General features: G+C 33.2%; 1 long non-coding RNA gene across 1 annotated transcript; it reads right to left on the reverse strand.

The window, feature by feature from the left end:
- Nucleotides 1–8348: 8348 nt before the first annotated feature.
- Nucleotides 8349–10267, reverse strand: LOC104881785 (uncharacterized). Its single transcript, XR_787708.3, has 4 exons — nucleotides 9959–10267; nucleotides 9823–9870; nucleotides 9602–9729; nucleotides 8349–8684 (listed from the first exon to the last, which is right to left on the reverse strand). It is a non-coding gene; the product is annotated as an uncharacterized LOC104881785 (long non-coding RNA).
- Between the last annotated feature and the right edge of the window lie 5220 nt (nucleotides 10268–15487).

Below are 15487 nucleotides of genomic sequence, written 5' to 3' on the forward strand. Positions count from 1 at the left end.
GTTCAAAGATGACATTGAAGTGACAGATTCACATGGCGTCCTTGGCAAAAAAAAAAAAAAAAAGATTGTTAACTAGTGGACATAATCGTGGCCAACCTTTACATGTGGGGGCTGTCGCTTTTTGGCTGATGACCCTTAAGCATATTATTTAGTTTTGTGTGAAATGGGCAGTAGCCAAAATAAGGTTGTGCATGTTAGATCATAGGCAACCTTATTGTTTTTCTTCTTTAAAATTGGTTTCGTGTTATATGAGGAGTTTGTAAAAGGGAGGTTGAACCATTAACACCATGGGAAGGCATTCAAACATTAGTTTAGTATGTTATGTGCAAAATGCAATCTAGGGGCGCACCTTCCATTTGAAAGGCATGCCTATGTGTTAATGATATTATATAACTATGCTACATGCAAAAGGCAAAGCAGGGGTGCACCCTTGGTTGCATAGGTATGCTCATGGGTATGATAACTTTATTGGGAAATTCTATATGCAGTATGCAAAGTAGGGGCACACCCTTGATTTTAAGGGCATGCCTATTGCTAAAACCATTATATTGGTAGGCTATGTGCAGTAGTCAACCTAAGAGCAAAACCTTGATGGAAAACACATAAATGTGGGTGAAAAACTTCTTTTTGTTAAGCTACTTGCAGTAGGAAAAAGAAAGACATGACTCTCTGTCAGAGGCATGCCTCTTTAGGATGATTAGAGTTGAAGTGTGGGTTGGGCAGTAAGGCAAATGGAGGCATACTGATAGCTTGAAAGGTTGGCCCTTGACGTTCATATGAAATAAACGCTGGAAATGATTCCTTGTTGATTCAAAATCATAGATTTTTTCTTAATATTTATCATTTTTTTTTAAATTAATTGTTCAATTTTTAATTTATTTTTTGTTTTAAATTTATATTATCATTTTATTTTATATTATCTTTATTTTTTGAACTACTTTTTTTATTTAGCTCATTATGAATTTTTTTTTTATTTATCCGTTTACTTTTATTTAATTTCAAAATTTTGTATTTTTAAATATTACAAATATAGTTGTACTCAGAATTTGCTACAATATAAATAAAAAATGATGAAGTCCTAATATTTTATAACTTAAAATTAATTTGATTAGATAAATGATTAATAATTTTAATTATTTAAATAAATTAATGTTAATAGAAAAATTGTCACCACATATTTGTAATAATTTTTTAGAAATCATATCTCAAATCAAATATTTGATATAAATCAATTTAGTTTTTATTTAAAATGTAATAAAATATGTTTTAATAAAAGTATTTTTTTAATTTTAAAATAAATCACTTAAATATATATTAAATGAATTTATGCTAATGTTTTGATAAAAATTTAATAAATATTATCTTTAATCGTACTTATATCAATTACACTTTAAAAATATATATATATATATATATATATATATATATATATTACAAATTTTGCGAATGATGTACAAATGGTTCCAAAGCGTGTTTTGAGGTGGGGATCAACCATGAATCCCTTCCTTATGGGCTGCCAAATTAAATTATGGTCCATCCATGTTCATATGGGGGTCTCGAAAGTAGTCGGATCGGATGTACCAAATTTAATGAAAGATGTACCAAATTTTGTGAAGAATGCACCAAGGGTCCGAAAGTGCATTCTGAAGTGGGGATTGGCCCCCAATCACTTACTTATGAGTTTCTAAATGAAATCATGGACCATCCATGTTTAAATGGGGGTCCTGGAATCTATCGGATCGGATGTACCAAATTTAATGAAGGATGTACCAAATTTTGTGAAGGATGTACCAAGGGTGCGATCCGAAGTGGGGATCGATCCCAAATCACTTTGTTATGGGTTTCTCAATGAAATTATGACCCATCCATGCTCAGATGGGGCTCCCCGAAGCACTAGGCTCAGATGTACCAAATTTAATGAAAAATGTACCAAATTTTGTTAAGGATGTACCAAGGTCCGAACGTGCGTTACAAGGTGGGGATCGACCCCCAATCACTTCATTATGGATTTCTAAAAGAAATTATGGACTATCCATGTTGAAATGGGGGTCCCGGAATCTGTTGGATCGAATGTACCAAATTTAATGAAGGATGTACCAAATTTTGTGAAGGATGTACCAGGGGTCCGAAAATGCGTTCTGAAGTGAGGATCGGCCCCAAATCACTTTTTTATGGGTTTCTAAATGAAATTATGGCTCATCCATGTTGAAATGGGGTCCCAAAATTACTAGGCTCGGATGTACCAAATTTAATGAAGGATGTACCAAATTTTGTGAAGGATGTACCAAGGGTCCGAAAATGCATTCCGAAGTGGGGATCGACCCTCAATCACTTTTTTATGGGTTTCTAAAAGAAATTATAGACCATCCATGTTGAAATGGGGGTCCCGGAATCTGTCGGATAGGATGTACCAAATTTAATGAAGGATGTACCAAATTTTGTGAAGGATGTACCAAGGGTCCAAAAATGCGTTCTGAAGTGGGGATCGGCCCCAAATCACCTTTTTATGGGTTTTTAAATGAAATTATGGTCCATCCATGCTTAGATGGGGGTCCCAGAATCACTAGGCTCCGATGTACCAAATTTTGTGAAGGATGTACCAAGGGTCCGAAAATGCATTCCAAAGTGGGGATCAACCCCCAATCACTTTGTTATGGGTTTCTAAAATAAAATATGGACCATCCATGTTGAAATGGGGGTCCCGGAATCTGTCGGATCAAATGTACCAAATTTAATGAAGGATGTACCAAGGGTTCCAAAGTGCGATCCGAAGTGGGGATCGAGCCCAAATCACTTTGTTATGGGTTTCTCAATGAAATTATGACCCATCCATGCTCAGATGGGGCTTCCCGAAGCACTAGGCTTAGATGTACCAAATTTAATGAAAGATGTACCAAATTTTGTTGAGAATGTACCAAGGGTCCGAACGTGCATTACGAGGTGGGGATCGACCCCCAATCACTTCATTATGGATTTCTAAAAGAAATTATGGATCATCCATGTTGAAATGGGGGTCCCGGAATCTGTTAGATCGGATGTACCAAATTTAATGAAGGATGTACCAAGTTTTGTGAACGATGTACCAAATTTTGTGAAGGATGTACCAAGGGTCCGAAAATGCGTTCCGAAATGGGGATCGACCCCCAATCACTTTGTTATGGGTTTCTAAAAGAAATTATGGACCATCCATGTTGAAATGGGGGTCCCGGAATCTATCAGATCGGATGTACCAAATTTAATGAAGGATGTACCAAATTTTGTTAAGGATGTACCAAGGGTTTGAAAATGTGTTACGAAGTGAGGATCAGCCCGAAATCACTTTGTTATGGGTTTCTAAATGAAATTATGGTCCATCCATGCTCAGATGGGGGTCCCGAGAGCACTAGGCTCGGATGTACCAAATTTTGTGAGGGATGTACCAAATTTTGAGAATGATGTACCAAGGGTCCGAAAATGTGTTACGAAGTGGGGATCAGACCCAAATCACTTTTTTATGGGTTTCTAAATGAAATCATGGTCCATCCATGCTTAGATGGGGGTCTCGGAATCACTAGGCTCGGATATACCAAATTTTGTGAAGGATGTACCAAGGGTCCGAAAATGCGTTCTGACGTGGGGATCGGCCCCAAATCACTTTGTTATAGGTTTCTACAAGAAATTATGGACCATCCATGTTGAAATGGGGGTCCCCAAATCTGTCGAATCGGATGTACCAAATTTAATGAAGGATGTACCAAATTTTGTGAAGGATGTACCAAGGGTCCGAAAGTGCATTCCGAGGTGGGGATCGGCACCCAATCACTTTGTTATGGGTTTCTAAATGAAATTGTGGACCATCCATGTTGAAATGGGAGTCCTGAAATCTGTCGGAGGCTATAATTTCATTTGGAAACCCATAACAAAGTGATTTGGGGACGATCCTCACTTCGGATCGCACTTTCAAACCCTTGGTACATCCTTCACAAAATTTGGTACATCCTTCATTAAATTTGGTACATTCGATCCGACAGCTTCCGAGACCCCCATTTCAACATGGATGGCCCATAATTTAATTTATGTTAAAATTGTGTTACATTATGGTAGGAATGATTGTCCTAATATATTCTTCTTACAGCATATGACATGTAAATATTTCAAAATTAATGATAGTTGGAATATATTCCTCCTACAACCTTACATCAGGTATATGTACATAGGGTTCCATATATTATGGGAATCTGGACAGGAATATATTCCTAACCTACACTATGTAGGTCTTATGTACCAAATAGTTGTGCATGGAAACCTATTTGAAAGGAATATATTCCCCCTATGTGTAAGATGATAGGCCATTGTCTCATTAGTAGGAAGGAGAAGGTTGTGGACGTACATATGGATGTGAAAGGAGTGAGTGGAAGATACAGCTTGCAATGACTTTGTCACAACTAAATAATACCAGATGGATAATCAATTACATGCATGATAAAGGTGTATAAAATGGGTGAGGCAACAAATAGTTCATTCCATATGTGAAGCATTTACAGAGTAGCACACATTTGGAGGCAAAATTTGGAACCTTGCTTGACAAACTCCACACCGGAAAATAGTTCAGTTTGGTAGGGTAAGTGGTGGTTGAATGTGTTTAAAATTTGTGTTCGAACGTTTGTTTTGTGTCAATATTATAACATATGATTCGTAGCTCTTGCAATCATGTCAATCCACTTTGTTCATGCCAAGACCGTCATTTGAAATGGATTATTCTTATTTTGCAATTATTACGGATGGCTAATGATGTATATTATGTAGTTTTTGCTAGTCGAAAAAGAGGTATTTACAATTCGTGGCCAAAATGTCAAGAACAAGTGGTTGGGTACAAAGGAAATGTGTATAAGTCGTACAAAACATTTAAAGAGGCTAGACGGGCTTGGGTGTTCTATGAAGCAAGGGTGAACTGTACGGAAAGCACATCTACGCCAAACCTTGGAGAAAAGGTGAATCTCCCAACTCTGATGGAACAGAAAGGGGATAAGGGAATGCATTGGGAAAAACATCAACCTTTCATAACTCCTTTCATTATGGGTTGTGTTTGCACAATTGTTTTTATGTGGATAATATCAAAAATTTTAAAAATAAAAATTGATTTTAGGTCCTTCATGTAATATACATGTACTGCAAAATAAAAGTGATTTGCCAAAAAAAAGTTCAGTATGTGGTATGTCATCTTTATCAAAATTGTAAAAATTGAAGTTAAAACTAGGGTGATTAGTCATGTATACATTATTGGGACTAATATTGATAATAGAAACCAATCGATGACAATGTATTAGGTAATGACAACATTTTTTGTAGGAATCAACATGAAGGAAAACTACGGCCACCACCTTCATGTCATACACATCCCCAATGGTATGATAAACTTTGGAATCTTATGTTATATGCAATACACAAACTAAGGGCCCACCCTTTATTTCACAGTCATCCTATGTGTCAAAAATGCCATATGCAGTAGCCAAATTAGGGGCACACCTTTCATATGATATGAATGCAAGTGGGTGAAAACCTAATCGTAGTTATTATTTGTGCAGTATCAAAAAAGATAGGCATGCCCCTTGTGCAGGTGGCATGCCTTCATAGTGACTTTATCTTACTTGTTGATTGGACAGTATGGTCATGGGAGGCAGACCCAACGCATGAAGGGTTGGTCCTACACGTTCACATTGAAATAAAATGTATGGACAATTGCTTCATATGTGTTGAAGCCTAAAATATAGAGTCAATACATACTAAGATTGGAAAATGGGCAAAATGTCATTCAGACATTCAAAATAACTTAAACCAACATCATAACTAGCATCACATTCACACATAAATATTGCATAGAGTGTTGACAATTGGTGCAAGAGAGTATAAAGTTTACTGATGATTAATGAAAGCATGCATATAGATAAGCATTGGAAAGCGTTAAAGTAAAAGGAGTTAAGAAGTTGTTTGAGAACGAAAATTTATAAACTTATTATAGAATCCATGAAAATGTTGTGTGCACACATACGTATTCGGTTGTAAGACGGCCAGAAACTAAGGTTACTCATCTCCATCAGTTAGTGCATCTTCGTCTTCTTCATCTCCACCATCATCATCACCATTTTCCTCGTCATCTGTCTGTGATGGCGTAGGAGGTAAAGCATCAGGGTGCAATGCTTTCCATGTTGCAATGGAACGATCGCATTGTTGATGCACAATTTTCAATTGATTGTTCATTGATTTCCATATTGCGTAAATATCCCTAAGCTGAGAACTTTTAGTTGACCTATGCGAAGAAGAGGATGTTGTTTGTTTGTCTATTAACATTTTCATGCGCATAGGTTGCATATGTGGGATTGACTCATAAGGCAGTGTCTTGAAATCCAACCCTGCATTTTGTAAAAGCAAGCAAACAGTTGAACCATATGGTAATGCACATGTGCTCACATTACTACGTCGTGCCTCTATCATGTTATGGAAAATAAGTGCGGGCAAATTAATTTTACGGTGATGTGCCATGTGGAATAGAATATGCATAACATATAGTGTAAGCTCATTAAGATGACCCTTCTTATTCAAGACGGTATGAAACAATATCAGACTTAGAATCCTGTATTTTGGAAGAAGAGATCTACGTTCAACGCTTGTACCCAACTAAAAAGAATGGCCGCATAATTCCTTTGTTATTATGTCTGACATTGCCTTTATATCAATCTCTGGAATACAAAAGTTAATAGCTTTCTTGGGTGTTTCTAGAGAGAAGGTGCGTCCAATAAGAGATGGGGAAACTCACACAACAACCCCCTTGAATGAAGTGTGAAACAAATATTTCTCCTTGTCCACATTTCTGATATTGCTGTAGAATGCTCGCACAGGAGTTGGATAACATTCTTGCGTTAGCTGTATAAATGGTCTCAACTTGTAAAAATCTAATAACTCGGCAACACCATGTTCTTCAAACCCAGCAATTAGTATAACACACTCAACGGCAATTGGTCGTTTTGCTATGAGCTTATCACATTCATGCTCATCAAGTGGGTGGCGAGGCATGAAAGGGTCATGTTGGACTTCCTCAGGTACAGTTGACGTTGAGCCATGTCTAACCTTCTTTTTAGGCGGCATGATGTTTGGTCCTTGTAATGGCACTACATATCGTTAAAAATTCAGTGATGGAAGTTAGAGATGAAAATTTCGATTCATTGCATCCAAGCCAACCACAAATAGCTTAAAAAGGAATTCAAGCAACTCCCAAAAGAGTGGTTGCCACAACCAAGAGAAAATATGTGCATAAAACAATGAAAAACAAACCTTATTAGCGTTGTAGCAATAGTAATTGTTAACGATTATGTCGGTGAAAATCTTAGAGTGAAAGGGTAGGTTAACTACAATGGAGGAATGGGTGGGTGGAAGATAATTGTTGTGATGTGCAACGTGTATAGGTGGTAGAATATGAGGTGTAAATGGGAATGAATATGAGTTGTTGAGGATATGATGTCAACCAAACTGAGTAAATGGTTGAAGTTGGAATGGAGGTCCGCCTGTGCAAGAGATGTAGCTAGTACATACATGCATTTAATGTTCCATAATGAGTGCATAGTTACAAGTCGCTAAAGTTGGATGGGATGAAACAACGTGAATGAAGTCTTCTATAAGCCTACAATTGGAGACTATCATTATGTGGAGTGAATGTGAAGTTATGATGTGGTAGGTGCATCATAAATATTGGTAATATGTTGACCTCTAGTTATTAATGGTCCACTATGGTACAATCAAATCAAATGCAACAAAAGTTTTCCAAGTTTTTGTTCTCTTCGACATAAAATGGCAAAATATTTATCAAATAAGTGTAATGTAGTTGATATAAGTATGAATAAATATAATATTTATCAAATTTTTATAAGAAAAGTAGCATTAATTGATTTAATATATTTAAGAGATTTATTTTAAAATTAAAAAATACTTATATTAAAACATATTTTATGACATTTTAAATACTTTAAAAAATGTATCATTAAATTATTAAAAATGCTAAAAAAAACTTTCACAATTTACAAAAATGTGCATGGACTCCAATTTTTTTTTCCACAAAAACAATAGTAGAAGTTTATTTAATTCAATTTGAAAAAAAAATGACCCATATCATTAAAAATAATAATTTTTTAAAATTATTCGTAAATATAAAATTCTATGGCTTTATTACTCTGATAGCTAAACATAGAAGATAATCACCTTGCTAAACAAAGATTTATTACCACTATGATATTTTCCATCATGCCAAACGCTGCACAAGTATGCAATTTCGTTTTGTAAATGCTTATATCATCCACAATCATTTAAACCTCCATAAATGATCAATAACTATTTGTATTTCATGGCATTGGCAGAATTGAACCTTTTGGGAATACAAGAAATAATGTTGATGGGACAAAATTAGAACTTCTAACAAAGCACATAAATTGGAAAGATAAGACAAACTTGAGAAACCGAGAAAGAACCACCAGATTCAGCACACATTTAGGGTTCCATTCTGAACTTTCATCATGAAACATATCCTGGAATCAGTAGCTAGCTATAGTCCCCAATGCAAACCAATTGGCATCTTTTGTAGTAGAAATACTAGTGGTTGATGAGCCCAATCACAGAACTTCATGAGCTTTCCCATAATACCTGTTTATAAACGGTGCCTGAAAGGCATTCCAAACAACAATAATTACTATTTAAAGATTAATGAGTCATAGTTATTTCCTGAAAAATATGTAGAGAGGGCACAAATAAGATAATGCAATTAGCATTCATTAGCAAGTGTCTGCTCTAACAGAAGAGGCCAAATTCATTGATATGCTACAACCAATCAACTCTTTTTTGTACTCATTCATAGAATAGATGGCAAAACATACCCTTAATAAACCATGGCCAGGTGAAAACCAGGTGACTCAACAGAAAAAACTCAACTTAATTAGCTAAGTAAAATTTAAACCATTTAGAACTAGTGTCATAGTGATCTATTTGGATACCAAGGAAAAAAAATGGCCACATAATGACAAAGCTTTTGGGCGATCAGTTAGTTGATATTCAAAATAGTAGACAGGTTTTGTTAGCATGGAACAGATAAATAAATTAAACATATATTTCATCAAGAGATTAATTTTTGACTATTTATGTAGGGAACGACTTATAGCAATACACCATGATCTTGAATGTCGCATCAAGGCCAGCTTCAAAATGCACAAGATTCATAGGCTATCAATAGTCTCATATGGAAAAACAAAAATAGTGGTGTCAAAGATATTTTGTTCTTTCAATAGAAAGGATGTTCAAAATTGTACCTTAACATTTTAGAGTTTTTGTCAATGAAGAATAATCAGAACAAACTCTCACAAATTCTTTCTTATGCTCTCTTTGGCTTTTAACATGACTGTCCATATTAGATTGTGTTGATTGGTTGGGCTCTTGATGATTATAGAGGTGCTTTTCTTAATCTCTCAATCTAATTGCCTTTATGTCTCATTTCTAAACTTCTTGTGTACATTTGTGCACCTTTTTTTAATTAGGCGTGTTAATAATATTAGCTTTTGCAAAAAAAAAAAAAAAAAAATTGTACCTTAACATTTGATATGTCAGGAGTATCATCGATCTGCACTGAGTAGAATTTGTTAAACTTCATGTTTTCAAATGCTGCTTTAGTCTACTAACTCATTTCTGCAAGGCCTTTTTTCGGGCTTCTCTAGCCTACAAGAAAAGGAATTGACAAGTACTCAACATATTTGAAATTTATGTGCAAGACCAAAACTATTGCAATGATTGGTATCTGCTATAAAATACCTGTCTATTGGCTTTTTTTGCCTCTTGGACATTGTCTTTGACAAAATTCTGAGCAACCAAAACAATTTAAGTTCAGGTTATGGTTTATTACATGAAGGAGCAATCAGTTACATGCATATCATCAATTACAGATCACCTTAAATGCATCCTTTTGATCTGCATCAAATTCATCCTCCTCAATCAGATTATTAGTGAACTCCTAAAGATAGGAGAAGTACAGTTAACCACAAGATGTAAATAAAACATAATAAAAACCTATAAAGCTTCTGAGTAATGAATGAACTTATTCCTTTAGAGGGTTCCTTCCACAACACTCCCCCAAGAAAAATTAATGCAGGAACAAGTCATCTTTTGTCTTATTAAATGTCTAACCATCAAAAATCACTCTAAACTAAGTTTAGTATCAATTGCTTTATAGATGCGAGACAGTCAAATCCACAATCAGATGGTAACAAGGATTCTTTTAGCTAAACAGAAAATACAGCCATTTGACCAAATTGGTTTACAGGGTTGTTGAATTATCTAATAATTGGATCATGATTATACATAAACTTAGAAAATTGGGGATAAGTTTAAGCAACCAGACCATGTCATTACAATATTATCAACTGATTTAAACAGGTTATATGGAAGAGCACAAACAATTTATGGAAGCATAAAGAAATTGTCAATAATATAACCTTAAAAAATAAAAATGTCATTTACTATAGTTTTATATATATAAGGAGGAGATAGCACCTAACCTAGTAGTCAAATGAACTATGCATGCATTGGAAGCAGTATTGATAACTTATCCCTTCTATTGTACCATAAAACCATAAAGAAGACATGACATAGCCTCAAAATCTATTATTCACTATCAATGACCAAGTTATAGTTTAAATTAGAATGTATAGTTAAAAAATTGAATGAAATAAAACAAAAGAAATTAATTGTGAAGGTTACCCAATACTATTCTGCATCGTTGGTTGACCAAATATTAGTTGTAACCATTTCACCAATTTCATTTTCGCTATCAAGAACCATATGAGTTGCAAATTTCAATCTTTCAAGGCACATGCGTTCCTACACATTAAACTTATGTTAGACCCTACATCCCGGTAACATTTAACATGTATATTTGAAAATAAAAACATAACATCATATTTAACAACTTACAAAATTAATGGTTCTATTAAGACCACTTCCATCCCAATATTGCATATAGAGAATAGCATACATCCAAGTATGACATCTGCAATAACAAGTATGATTTGTGACATGTTATTAACATAGGACCCAATTAGGATTGAAAATTAATACATGAAAAAAAAAATGTAACTTACAATTTTGGATCGCCAACAATATCTGCATATTGTGGATGTAAATTGTTTATATTCACATCATTTCGTTTGAAGGAATTTTTTAATAACTGCGACATAAATCCAACTACTTTGGAAGCTTCATTAACAAAGTGAATCCGTTGAATGCTATGATATGATGAAAGTAGTTCCACCCTTTTAGCCTCCAAATTGATTACCATGATGACCCATTCATTAAATTGGAATAAGGGGATATAAAACTAAAAAACACACAATCATCATAACAACAATGAAGGCTTAAATATTTGAAATATAAATTTGAAATTACTAAAAAATTGTCATCAATCTATGTAATCAATACAATAGCCAAGCATTACCTGGTTGCAACATTCAAGATTAACACAATAGCTACCTAATCTTTTCTTGAGTGTTGATTTTAAGGTAAACTTGCTCATTGAATCACATATTTCCTGTAAAAAGTTGTTGAGATCATAGTAACAATGTATGACTAAAACTATAAATGCATCTTATATTAGGGACAAGATTTGGTGTACTCAAGGAAAAAACCTCACCCCAAAGTATGGATTAAAAAAGTGTCTACAAGAAGGATTATCTTCTTTTGCATTCATGTATCGGCAGAACATGGAAATCACCTACATAATGCCTCTTCATTAGTTAAAATGATCAATGGAAAGATGAGGGCATTTTTTCTTATTTGTCATAAACCTTCAAGGAATATCAATGAAGTTGTCCCCTACTAAGCATTGAAGTTGTTCTCGTGTCACGCCATAGCCACCATATGCACAAAGCATCTCACTATTAATCACATGAAACACCAGACGTGAGTAATTTTTTTTGTTTTTCCAGAAAAATCCATAATCATAGTCTTTTAAGAACAATACTTGCTAAATTTGTGATTTGGGACTAACCTAGGATCTTTTGACTCATCAAACACATAGTCAGCAACATGTGTCTCTTCCTTCATCAACCTTTTGTATTTTGATACACATAATTGTACAAAAGGTGACTTTCACGCAGCTGCTCGTTGCCTATGACGACGTACTTTAATTTTTACTCTTCGTGGTCGTATTTCGTCAAAGGCTTGTGGTGCTACATCCGCATTGTTATCCATGCACAATTGCACTAACACCAACATATTGTGTGGCCCAGGGTGAAGGGGATCCTCGTTTGCAAAGAACACACCCTCTTCTACGTTGGGTCTTTCTGACACCCCTTCATTTGTACATCCAAGGTCATCTTCAAAAGATCTTCTTTGACCACCAAAATGAATAGGTGAATGTTGTGGATTATTTGTATGAAATGGTGCACCACTTTCATTAACATGTTCATGACAATTTGATGGTTGGCCTTCATCTGTGCGATAGTGTGAAGAGGTGAAACGAGTCCTCAACACTTTCACGTTATAGTTGTATGATGCAATAAGACTATTAAGATGACTTTATGCATCGGTGATTTGACGTTGTGTTGTTTCCATGCGAGCACAAATAACCTTAAGTCAAACATAATGAAGGAACATTAAATGACATATATTTAAACTAAGCCTTAATATAAGTTACTATTCATAGTCATTAGGTATGAAGGATTACATCAAAGTCTTCATTCTCATCTAGGTCAACTGGGTCATCAACTACAGGAGCCTTATTTTTTTCTATTTCATCTTGCTCCGCCAATGTACTAACCAAATATCATTGCAAAACATGTAAATTGTCATCCCAATAATCTAATTACAATGGTAATCAACTATCTTAATATAACTAAAAGCTAAATTATACCTCAACTTTGCCAAATCCTCCAAGCATTTCCAACTCCAACTTGATGCGTTGCTTGACCAAAAAATCGTTCCATACAGCAATGCGAGGAGTGGTAAGTTCCACATACATGGCTGGAAAATTATATATTGAAAAGTAGAATATCTGTAGCATTATATAAGACATAATTAGTGGTAACATCATGGCCAACATAGTGAATAACCATTATTAACTATCTAATACATGAACATATACTTATAAATAAGACAAAAAGTTACCTGTAGAAACATCAAACACCCTTTAATCCAAACACTTTCCTTCCTCCTATGTTCATGTATAGCTTGAATAAAAAATTCTAAGACATATTCTCCCTAATTTATGTTCCCAAGTAATTGCTCTCGGGGTGTATACCATAACGAGTGACTACCTTCCAAATGAGATGTGGGTGCCAATAAGGTTGCACAAGCGAAAATCAAGAAGACCCGCTTAAATTCCTCAATATCATCGATGCCAACCATCATTGACTATATATCTTGCAAACTCGGCATTTGACTAGCTTTAACACTACCCTTCTCAACAATTAACTTTCTTCCACTATGTGGAATGCCCATCGTCATCCCAACATCATGACATGTCAAAGAGACCTTCTTACCCCCAAATAACTCGAGTTGGGAATAAGCATTGTTTGTGTTTTTTATCAACCAAAAACATAAATCTAAATTAACCTCCTCACAACCTAATTGCAATATCCCACCAAAACCAAGTTCTCTTATTACATCCTTCTTCACTTTTAAGAGCAAATGGATTCCAGAAAGGAATCTACGGCCAGAACAACAACACCGTATGTTCATATTATCACTACATTAAACAACCATAATTCGTTAATAAATTAATCAAATGTTAAAGACATGTGAACGTGAATATAGTGTTCCTATATACATTCATCATAATTATTACACAAATATAATATATATTAACAAAGAAATGGGAAACATTTTGTTACATCATGTAAATGAAAATCATTAAGATCGGTTTCCCCCAGCCTCTTAATAATATGGTTATCAATAAGGGTGAAATTGTTATATATAGGGTCACCCACTATGATACCCACTACCCAAAAAAAAAACACACAATGTGCATTTCAGTGGGTCGGCCAATTAAACAAATGGTATGCCTCAAATTTACATACTCATCTAACCAAATCAATATAGTTTAGGGAAAAGTGGGATTTGATTCACTAATAAGAAAATATATGGTAAAAAAAATCCCAAATATTTTAAATTAGTATTATCTTCATCTATTTAAAAATAATTTGAAATACATGCACTAAGTTATCCAATTATTCCAAAAAAGGTCATTTTATTTGTCATGTTATTCAAATCAATTGACAACTACACTCCTCCATATAAATGTTTCCTTATTATTTTAGATTTTTTTTTTGTTATTTTATTATTTTATTATTTAAGATTTTTTTTCCTCTAGAAACAAACACCTTATAGGATTCTTATTTTAGTTTTCTAAAAGTTCAAGAAATATTGTCAAACAAATCATATTTAATCATAATTACCAATTCAAAAAGTAATAAGGTTGTTTATTAAATAATAAATAATAAACTTTGTAATATATAATTATTTTAATATTATAACAAAATTATTATTGAAAAACTCTAATAACAAATTTTATTCATTACTATATTAAACAATTATTAATATTATATAATAAATACAAATTTATTATTGGTTTATTTATTATCAAGAATATGAATCTACTTTTAACTTATTAATACTATAATAAAATATGTTTTTTTTTTTCAAATTCTTACTTTATAATGTTTCTAGAGAAAAAAAATTCCCAAATAATAAAATAATAAAATAATAAAGTAATAATAATAATAATAACAATAAAATATCTAAAAAGAATGGAAATATTTATACGAAGAATTCTAATTGTCAATGGATTAGGATGACATGACAAGTAAAGGGCTATTTTTGGGAATAATTAAATCACAAATTAAAAAGTGCATGCATTTTAAATTTTTTTAAATAAATGAAGATAATACTAATTTCAAATATTTGAGGTTTTTTTTCTATATATTTTCATATTAGTGAATCAAATTTCACTTTTTCCTATAGTTTAAAGTATTACAATTTAGAAATAACAGTTAAAAGTAAAATCTAATGAGTATTAAAGTGGAAACCAAATCAATACAAAGATTCTTTTTATTCATTATTTAGTGTCTTGGATATAATTTCTTAAATTTATTATTAAAATTATAAAGTAGTAGTAAATTTTGTATAGCATTGAAAATGTTATATTACATATATAATGTATATATATATAAAATGTAGAAAAAAATAAAAATAAAAATAAAAATAAAAATTCTCAATTAATAATACAAATCCACAGAATTGAAGACAATGGGTAGTGATCCTCTCAATTTTATCCTCATTTATTTTAGGGTTAAGATAGGAATAACTTTAAAATATGTCTATAAATAATGATATTTATTTTAGGGTTAGGATTCATATAACTTTAAAACAAATCTAGAAAAAAAAAAGTGTAATACATCTATCTAGGAAAAAAATATAATATAAA

The sequence above is a fragment of the Vitis vinifera genome, chromosome 15 (assembly GCF_030704535.1).
Source record: "Vitis vinifera cultivar Pinot Noir 40024 chromosome 15, ASM3070453v1".
Lineage (NCBI taxonomy): Eukaryota > Viridiplantae > Streptophyta > Magnoliopsida > Vitales > Vitaceae > Vitis > Vitis vinifera.